This window comes from Ambystoma mexicanum, chromosome 3p, assembly GCF_040938575.1.
Source record: "Ambystoma mexicanum isolate Mex_15411 chromosome 3p, UKY_AmexF1_1, whole genome shotgun sequence".
Taxonomy (NCBI): Eukaryota; Metazoa; Chordata; class Amphibia; order Caudata; family Ambystomatidae; genus Ambystoma; species Ambystoma mexicanum.
In genome coordinates this window covers 124,687,459-124,698,399 of record NC_090925.1, presented here as the reverse complement: position 1 = coordinate 124,698,399, position 10,941 = coordinate 124,687,459, and the positions used below count along the sequence as shown (strand labels likewise).

At 45.6% G+C, this 10,941-nt stretch overlaps 1 protein-coding gene across 4 annotated transcripts in view; it reads right to left on the bottom strand.

The window, feature by feature from the left end:
- LOC138580154 (C-type lectin domain family 2 member B-like) overlaps window positions 1-10,941 on the bottom strand; it is a 401,198-nt gene that overhangs the window by 15,220 nt on the left and 375,037 nt on the right. The window lies entirely within an intron of this gene.

Genomic DNA, 10,941 nt, shown 5'->3' with positions numbered 1-10,941 from the left:
TGCACTGCATGAGGAAAAGATCATTTTTTCAGACCGTGCCCACTGGACGTTATGATAGATTCCACTCCCCGACCATCTGGAACTTAATCACAACAGAGGATCGCAATGCCCCCACCATCTTCCATTTCCCCTCACAAATAAACACGTGGCTCTTTCAACAATCCCTCCCTCCTGCAGCACTGCACTACTTTATAAAATGCCAAGTCCAATGTATTAAAGCGCTCCACAGTTCCTGAGCTAGGTTCGACAATAAGCAATCAAATAAATAAATACATAAAAATCCTCAGAAGGTGGAAGAGAGGACGTCATCACTGAATTAGAGGTAAGAGTTGAATGCAGCTAGTGTTTTCTTGTGCTCTGTATGAGGCACAAAACCTGTGCTCTTGAGTGCTTGCTTAATGTGATGGAGCACTCACAATTATTACCTTGACTTCAACATGTTTGTGATGTATATCTCTTAGTGCCTATTTTCTCTGAAGATAACCATTGATTATTGGTGCACGACATGTTTCAGGGAATTGGCTAGTTTCACGCTGTTTCTGATTGTATGTAATACATGCGGGTATCTTCTGTGTGTCACATTTATTCTTTGGGCTTCTTTGCACCTTGGCTTCCTCCTGGCAACTATAAACATGGCAATAATTACACATATAACAATTGCCAGCATCTTGCAAATTCACTGCTACTGTAATGAGTGTGGCAGCCTTGTTATTATTGCGTATTTGGCAGTTTGTGTATGGCAAGGATGCCCTTACCAAATGTTATGAATACAATTGATTTGATCATGTGAATATCTGCAAAACTAGTTGTTGTGGTATGGTCGAGCAATGATACACATGAAAGCGTGCTGGAAGAATGTTTACTATATTTACAGTTGTTGTATAAATACCTACAGGCTCTAGGAACTGTGATGAATCTGATGATGTCATCACTCCTTTCCTGAGGAAACCTCTTCTCATGTGGCCAGGGAATGGCAGCCGCTTCCTGATCCTGACCTTAGGGCTGGCTATGTGAGGGAGGATCACATGGTGAGAGGCGACTCTCTGGGGGATTACATGACATCAGGTTAGACATGGTATCCCCCTTTCCCTTTTATGGATACTCCCTCCATTCCTCATGCCTAGATGGCATACTACCATAATCCCATGCGATAACTTGCCAAGTCTACTGACAGGACTCTTCAATATCAGGTAACAAAGTGACACAAACTGAGACGAGGAAGAGGCAAGGAGCAATGATGATTACTCCCAATGAGAACCACCACCAGCAGTCTAGTACCTGGGAGAATCTGATAGGCCTGACACGGTTTAAAACCATGTCGGTAAGAGAAGTTTGGAGTTCATCTTCTTCATCCTGGTGCATATCGAGGACGCCGTGAGAACGGGAGATCCCACCGCTAAGATGTTGCCAGGAAACACAAGCTATCACGTTGACAGGCGAGCAGAGTGCAGCGACCGGCAGCAGTGCAGAAGACTGTAAGCGATATTCAATCAACACTACAGCTAAGTCAATGCCTAGTCTGGGATGCTGAGGAAAACCCTTATTGATGTATTTTTATATCCAGTTCAGTACTCTGGATGAGAACCCTTGTATAACACCCCCCTCTTAGAATCCCCCTGACCCCACTGAGCCAAGAAGTGGGTTTCTTTTGCAAAATTAAAAGGTTTATTTGAAAATTTAAACGATATATATATATATATATATATATATCACACTTCTATAAATAAATTGATAATGGATATTACACTTGTGAATATGAGCAGTAGTCAGCAAGAGGTAATTTATGAATAGGAACAGAAGAATAAGGTGGGAAAGAATGCTTTATATGGTTCAAGGAAACGCAAGGTGGAATAAAATGCAGTACAGAAATAACTTGTTATGATTTTAGCAAAAGGTAATATGATCACTTTTTCTTTTGACAATTCACTCCCCCCCCCTATGCAATACAAGAAATGGAAGGAGAGCACACAGTCTTCAAGAATCCCAACAAATCACACTTTATAATGCAATACACAGTTCCTGTTCTCCCAGCAAGCTTAGGGAAAACAGGGATGAGTTTTAAACACAGGCAAAATACTTTAATGTGGTTTGCAAGGAAGTGAAAAGATGCTAAAATTGCTTTTAATTCCCTCTAGAGGTTCAGGGTAGGTGATGGCTACTTTATATTAGTTCAGGCTCACTTTAACAATACTCTATGAATGATTAGCAGATTGCAAACGAATTTTAGCAAAGAGAAGCAAAAAGCTGCTGATTTCTACAGATGAAGAAATTGGGCCAAATCGCAAATCGCGGTAAATTTTGCGAGTGCCTGTCTCGCGATTACGGAAAAAGTATAGGGAGAAGGAAGTCTAGGTCCGTTGCAAAGCCTTGATTCTAAGCATTCAGATGAAAGTTAAATCTCGTTCGTAGCACAAATGGTTCCGGAGATACGGATGGTTTAATAAAGGTAGATTTTTGTATTTAAAGTAAAACTCAAAATGACAGGTGACAGCTTGCAGCTGCAGAATTGACAGGTGACAGTTGTGCAGCTTTAAAATGACAGATGACACGATTTCTAGGAGGCTGTTCTAATTAGGTTAAAATAGCTTGAATTATATTATTTTAACTAAGAGATTGGGTTCTGCACAGTTCTGGCGGATACTCACTCCTACTTTTGAAATGAATGGGCCTCGTCACGGATCTGGTCAACTGGACTGGACTTCGGTTCACTCTGCTCGGCGGGTCAATCAGGCACCGGTTCTGCTCACAGCGGTCTGGGTCTCTCTGGATCTCTGGTCTGGTCTCTGGCAATTGTTCTTGGCAAAGAATTCAAACAGCTCGCCCGGCTGTGGAATAGTTTTCAAATGATTTTAAGGATGCTGAGGCCTGCTGAGAAGAGTTCCCAGTTTGTGGGTTTAGGCCCTTGCTTTATGTTCTGAAGTAAAGTTCTGGTCTTTGGAGATTGATAGATGTGAAGTCTGGAGTCTCCCGGCAGAGCGTCCCACAGAAAATGGAATTCAATCTCTCTACCTGTCCCAGCAGTCTCTTTTTATGTGTTTTGGAAAGTGGAGAGGCTAGCATCCCTAAGCCTGCCCCTCTCTTGATTTGATAGGTCAATAGATGATTTGGTCCCTGATTTGGGAAGGGATAGTGTGTCAGAGTGATGTCATTTTTATGACCTGCAGAAATGACACTCCCCTGGTCAATGTGCACACAAACCTATTCCTGATCCAAATACATATTTCCCAGGTACACAGTTGTTTGACATCACATACACACATCATATATTACTAAAGATAGTCCCTGTCCCGACTCTGGCGTTTCTAGGAGCTTGCATTCAAAAATGGCAACTTATTTTCGATTTTAGTGGGTTTTGCAACATGGGATTTTCATCAAAAATAATACAAAGGTACATTTCCCTTCCACATATATCCCAGTAACTTTCCATGTCTCTAGCTTAAACACATTGTCTACAATATTCATAATTAGCGGGGTTTGGCCCCAGAACATGGTACAAATTGGAGTTTGGACTCAAATCGTGAGGGCATTTTTCAAACTAAGACTCTCAAAGTTGTACATTCCTGTCATTTGGTTACAATAAATTATCACTGTTTCTATAAACTATATATTTGTTGCAATTCAACTCCCCAAAGTGTTTGGGTCCGCCTCCAGGAGTCTGGGTGGGTCAGTGATCACATGTCTCTCCTTGCTGGCAGAGGGCTGTTGACAGGAAACACTCAAAATTAACATACCCCACTCAACAGAAAGAGCCTTTTGTGTGGGCTCCAGCAGGCTGCCTGGAAGTCTCTCCTCAATCAATCAACAGGGTAATGTGATATCCTGCCTCCGGGTGTGGGAATCTCTGAGGTGTTAAGGTTTCCCAGCCTCTTTATCTCTGGGAACAGCAGGTGGCTAAGGTTTCCAATTAACCAACAAGCTTTGAAGTCCCTGCCCCTCTTGCAACTCCTAAATACAGTTTCCCTGTCAGAGTTTAGACCGCTAGCGCCACCTTGGGGAATTTGTCGGTACTGCATCCATTTTTGAGTTGTCTTGAAATACTGCATTTCAATAGAGTGGTCTTTTGCTTGATAGTATAGGACCCTTGCTTAACATTGTTTTGATGGCATCCTCACAGTAGAGTGGTGATGTGGAACCCCCCACAAGAAGGTTGTATCTTTGGAGTGGTCTTGTGCCAACTGCGCAGTTCTCCTATTCTGGCGTGAATGTGGGCAGCGATAGCTCATCCCCACATCCACCCAGTCTATTGATTTAGTTTGTTCTGGGATAGAATAATGGGCAGCGACAGCTCATCCCCACATCTATCCAGTCTATTGATTCAACATGGGTCAAAACCCTTGACGAATCCCCCGCCCGACTGCGCTTTGATTCAAGTCGAGGGGAAGTCGGGTGCAAAGGAGGTTTTGAGCCCTTGCGCTGGTATGTCCGCATTATCTTCTTCCAATTCTGTAGATGGCACAGTTCAGCATCTTTTCCTCCACCCAGTTGGATCAATTGGTTCTCCTCGCCGGTCCTGATGGGAATATTGGGCGGTACCCCGGGCCCCTCGGCTCTCTGCTCCCGGTCCCCGGATGGTCCTCCTTGGCCAGTCTCCAGGTTTTCTTTCTCCTAGGACGACAAAGGAAAGCGGCAATACCTATTCGTAGACATTTCTTCCCCACCATTGATATAGTGGGGTGGCATATATATTTTATAGTCAAAACATTTGCGTTCTTATTTTAACAAAAAAAAGATACAATTATAAGACATTTTTTTTTTCCAAATCATAATATTTTAGAGACTATATGTGGGATATTTTAGGGTTGGAATTGAATTACTCTGGAGCGGTCCCCTCTGGTATTGCAGAGGACTCCTCCAGTTGTTGCAGAGTGTGCCTGGGATGGCAACACTTTAGCTGATTTATATGGACCCACTTATCTTCCCCCTCTGCCAAACTGCCTTTGGGGATGCAGATCTTATAGGCAACAGGGGAGATCTTGTCTATAATTTCAAACGGTCCTTTCCATGTAGGCAAGAATTTTCGCTGTTTGGCCTGGTTCCTTTGGAAATTGTATAGATAGACCCGATCACCCACCTTATATTCCTTTCGGGTAGTTTTTAAATCATAGTGGGTCTTCATGCTCTCGGCTGATCTTTCTAGATTCCGCTGAGCATAGGCAAAAACATGCTGAAGGTGTTTCCTTAAATTCTCCACATACTCATGAGTTGTGGAGGAATTTATCAACGTTTGCTCTTGGGTTCTGTAGAGCAAATGCTGGGGAAGCACCATCTTGCGTCCAGTCATCAACTCAAATGGTGACATTTTAGTTGCAGATGAAGGGGTAGATCTGATGGCCATTAGGACCAGAGGTAATCGGATATCCCAACTTGGCCCTGAATCTGCCACAAACCTTTTTAATATGCTCACAATGGTTCGGTTGTATCTCTCCACTGCTCCAGAAGAAGCTGGCCTGTAAGCAATATGAGCTTCCTTTTAACCCCCAGTATCTCCCACATCTTTGTCATTACTTCACTGGTGAAGTGGCTACCTCTGTCTGACTCAATCCTTTGAAGTAGACCAAAATGGGAAAAGATGTGGTTAATCATCAGGGCAGCTGCTGTTTCTGTTTCGCAGTTTGGGGCTGGGAGACATTCCACCCACTTGGTAAACAAGCATGTAACGGTCAACATGTACTTGTTTCCTCTAGACGAGCGAATTACAGGGCCTACAAATTCGATTTGCAAATCTGACCATGGCAGTGTCATCCCCCTCTTTTGGAGAGGTGCACGGTGTGTGAGGGATGATGGCTGAAATTGTGCACACACAAGACACCCCTTCAAGTATTGGTCGAGGTCCTGCCCCGTGTGTGGCCAGTATGCAACCTCTCTTAAGATTTCCAGTGTTGTGTGAAACCCCCTATGACCGAGGGTGGCCGCATCATGGGCGTGACTTAACATCAGGCTTCGGAATGAGGTAGGGACCACCCACTGATCATGGACAGCATGGGATTTCCTTACCAACAAACCGTCTTTGTTTCGGAACCTTTTTGGACATTTCATCAACACTCTTAGGTCCTCTTTCCCAATGTAATCGGTATCCGTCAGAGGAAAGTTCTCAGGGTCCTGAATGTGTTGGTAAAACTTACCAATTATTGGATCCCCCTTCTGAGCTGTAATTAAATCAGCATCAGGGGTCTCCTTACTCCATTGTGCAGTTGAAAGATCATTGTGAGCATTTGTCTGGGACCTAGTGATAGCAGTGACCTGGATTTCCCCCAATAGGGACTCTATTTCTATTAGATCCCCTTGGATGGCCCCGGTTTTGGCCAGCTGATCAGCTAAGTCATTTCCAGTTTTGTCTGGTCCCTCTACTTTGGAATGACCCTTGATCTTTTTCCAGTAGATGGTCATCCCATTCGATGTGACCAGATCATCAATGTTTTGAATTAACTTACCATGTTTCAAGGGTTTGTTATTAGCACATAACATGCCTCTGGTTTTCCAATTAACCAGGTGCTCCACGAACCCGTTCCGTACATAATCGAATCTGTGATTATGACCAGTTCGTGGAGTTGATGTTGGACAGCAGTGAGGATGGCCTGATGCACAGCCATCAATTCTGCCACCTGACTACTTCGGGGACCAAGTTTGTATCCAGCGGAGGGTTCTGGTGACTCATTCACCCATGCATTCCCTACGCCGGCCACTAGTTCTTTCTCCCCATTGTCGTCAACATGGTACGAGCATCCATCCACATAGACAGTGGGCATTCCCTCACACTTGTCTTCTTCAAAGACTTTGTGTGGGGAATTAAGGTATGCCTCCATGTTGTCCTTGATTTTTAGACTTTCGTCCTCGAGACAGTTTTCTCTGGCACAATCATGCAAGTCAGCCAGACCTTGTGCGAGGGGACTCTTCTTGTTTTGGCCATATCTGACCTCCACAGGAAAGCCTTGCATTGACAGAATCCTGGAAGTAATCTGGAATTACTCACATTTCCGGCCCGGATTCTGTCACTTTGGAGATATTGCAGAGGCTGGTGTGGAGTCTCCACTATGATGTGTTCCCCCTGGATAAACGGGTGGTAATTCTTCAATGCTCACACCGTTGCCAGGAGTGCCTTCTCACAATCGTTGAATTTTTTCTCCACAGAGGATAAAGTTTCGCTCGCATAGGAGATTACTTTATTGACCTTGTCATGCTTTTGGTATAATACTGCCGTCAAGCACGTATTAGAGAATCCTGTCTCCAGGAAGAACTCCTTGTTTCTGACAGGGTAAGCTAGGCAAGGCGCTTGTGAGAGGCTTCTTTTGAGTTGTCTTACTGCCTCGGATTGTTCTGGACCCCATTCCCACTTGACCCTCCCTTCAGGAGATGAATAAGGGGTCTAGTGATCTCTGCGTAGCCCTCAATGAACTTTCTGCTGTAATTAGTCAGTCCAAGGAGGCTCCTTAGTTCCCGCAGAGTTGTGGGATCCTTCAGTTTCTGGAGTGCTTCCACTTTCTTTTCTTGGGGACAGAGACCCTGAGGAGTAATCTCATGCCCTAAGAAATTAACACGGGTTCTACACCACTGTGCTTTCTGAAAGGAAAGATTTGCTCTGGCGGTCCTCAACTGTGTCAGAACATAACAGATCTCTGCTATGTGTTCCTCCACAGATGAACTTTTGATGAGGACATCATCTACATAAGCCAGGTTACCCCTCGCACCCAGGTCGGGCATGGCCTTATGTAAGAAAATGTTGAATTCATTGCCGGAGTTGAGGTATCCGAAGGGAGTACGGGTCCAGGTGTACTGCTGGCCCCCAAAGGTAAAAGCCAGTTTGTATTGGTCCTCCCTACTGACAGGCACGGTCCAGTATCCATTGGTCAGGTCTATTGCAGTGAATACTTGTGACCCTTGAATCTGGGCCAGCCCTTGGTCAATGTAGGGCAGAGGCCATCGGGAAGTATGGACCCGTTTGTTGAACTCCCTAAGGTCGGCACAGAGTCTCCACTGGCCGTTTGGCTTCAATATTCCCAACACCGGATTATTGAAAGTGCTGTGGACTGGACGAATTATTCCCCGGGACTCAAGGTTCTTAATTATTTCAGTAAGGGGCTCCATGGATGCGAGAGGCAAACGATATTGCTTCACAAACACTGGAGTCATTCCAGGGTACGTGGGAATTGTTGTGGTGTGGATGTCAGTGCGACCACAGTCATATGAGTCTACCGCAAAGAGATCTTGGAAATCCAAGAAAACTTGTTTCAACTTTTGCTTCTGTTCCAGAGTCACACAGGCATCAGCTAGGTTGATTCTCTCTTCCACCATCTGCCTGAAGCCTGGAAAGACTTCTGGTTTGGCTATCTCAGCGGCCTCCTCCAGCCGGGTGGAGAAGTCCCTGGTCAGAGTGCTGATTTGGACTGGAGGCTTCAGGTGGGAAAGGCAGCCCTCATGGACCTAGAAAATCACCTCATCCCTCCTGAAGTCACAAGTCACATCTTCCTTACCATAAGGGCAAGAAGTGTACACCAGGAAGTTCCCCCCATGCCGGGTGAAAATCCTGTCTGGTGTTGTATTGTCCTCACTGTCACTGTCAAAACAGTCCTTGGGGATCGGTCCTAACAGTTCATTTCCTAGATCAATGGAAAAATGTCGGACATCAACCGCCATTCCAATAATGGTGCCTGCGGCTAGAGTAATACTCTTTAGGTCGCTGTTATCCACCTCTATTGGAATGGTGTCATGTTCTATGTTGACTAATAGTTTTGGGTTTACCCCCAACCTTTGATGTTGGAGAGAAGCATTTAGATGAATATAAGCATCAGGGTTTTTCAATTTTTGTCCTCTTTGAACTTTCACTTCCAGGGAGAATTGTCGGGTCCTTTCTGGGATGGTGACTTCCTCTTTAATCTGAATTTCAACTGCATAAGGTAGCAATTGAGCTTACCTAAATGCTTTTTCTGGATCATCAAAGCCCATGGGATTATCTGCTAATCGGGACCAAGCTTTGAAGTTTATAAGGTCCAAACTAATGGCAAAGCGATTGAGAATGTCACTGCCTAAGTAAAAGGCGGCAGTGACGTCTTGCACGACCCAACAATTATGGACTATGCTCTTGTTGCCAATGGAGATTTTGAGCATACACCTGCTTGGCAGGAGATGTTTGGAATTAGGTGCTTCCAGGTCCATTTCCCATTTGTCTATCAGTTTGAATGTGGGAATGGCTGGATCTTTTGGAAGTTGTCGCAATATGGCTTCGCTGATGAAGCTCTTACCGTTGTTCACACACACTCGAGCGAGAACAGAGTCCTTCCCATCATTTAACTGAACAGGGATGAACAACTGCTCTCCAATTTGCTGAATATCAGCCAGGCTCTGAGCTGATTTCACATCTTTCTGGACTATAGGAGTGGGAGTTTCTGATTGTGGATTAGTAAAGAATTTCAGGGTGTTTCCTTCCAGTGTGGAATACCACCTTAAACTGGAAGGAAGGTTGATTTTCAGAAATAGAGAGGACCCCCCATCACCAGTCTGTTGTCCTACTGCTATTACTGTCATGTCTGGAATTTGGTTGTTCTGGAAGTGAAATTCTACTTGGTCAGATTTTTGTTCAACCATGTGGCAGGTGCCGTTTAAACTGACATGGTTGACACTCTGTTTTAATTTTATTGGTCGACTAGTCTGGGTCCAGAGGACCTTGTTTATGCAATCTATTAGGGGTGACAACCTTCTCAGGAGGTCATTCCCTAGTAAACAAGGGGTGTCCTCTGGAGTCACTACTCTGACCGGGTGTTTCACCTTGTGTCGCCCAATTTTGATGTCCAAATCTGCAGTCCCCTCGACAGGAATTTCCTTCCCGTCAAAGTTCTGCAGTTGTCCAGGAAGAGAGGTGAGAGGAATACGGTAATTCTCCCCCCTTCCTGCATTTAGTTCCTCAAAGGCCCTTTTGGCAGACAGAAGGGTAGCTTGGGATCCAGTGTCCACCAGTCCCGAAATTGTACCCTGCCCCTGTACTTGTACCGGGGCATAATATCTTCCCTCCTTCTCCTCAAGGGGGCACAGATAATGCACATTTTTGGACAACGGGTGGGCTAACTTTCTGGTTTTGGACATTGCTAGCGAAGAGATTTGGTCAGAATTCTGTGGAGAGCCTGGGGAATCTGAAAGAAAAAGTTGGCAACTGGAAATGGTTTCGGGTTCTGGGCCGCCCCCCGCCCCCCTTTTTTGGAGGCAGTCATCAGGATGGGTTTGACCCTTGGGATTTTGGTATTGTCGGTTCTGGGATGAGATGATGGGCGGCGGTAGCTCAGTCTCCACATCTCCCCAGTCTGAATTGGCATCCCTGGGGACCCATTTTTCCTTGGGAAGAGTTCCCCCATCTCTGAAGGAGACGATCCTTTTCCCAGGATCTTCTGAGGATCCCTCTCCCTCAAATTAGAAGACCTGTACCTCCTCCACAAAGTGGGTCTGTTTGGGTCCTTTGTTTCTCCTACCCCCCCTCTGCTCCTTGGGAGGCAGGCTTTCAGGGGCAGTAGATTTTGTTTCCGGTTCCTGGTTTTCCAGGGGCTGTTTACAAGTTGGGAAGGAAGCTTCCTCCAAGGCTTTACACCCCCCTTCCCCTTGTGCCTCCTCCCTGGGAACCGGTGGGTTGTCGGGTTGCTGCCCCTGTCATTGTTCTGGAGCACCAGGTCCAGAGTTTGGGGCATTCTGCGGTGGCATGCTCATCTGAGGGTTTTGTTGAGCCCTCAGTATGTGACCCATATCCCGTGCCATATTTTGGACCTGGCGCTCAAGTTGTGAAACCCGCTCAGGCTGATTTTCTCCCCTGGGCTGATCCCGGGAAGGGTAGCTATCCCTTCTCTGATAGTACCCCTGGTTGGGAAGATTTTGGTAGCCCTCCACCCTCGGCCTCCCCTCTGGCCTCCCATCTCCCGGATTAGGTTGTCTGGGCTCAGGGAATTGGGGAAAGAAGGATGGATG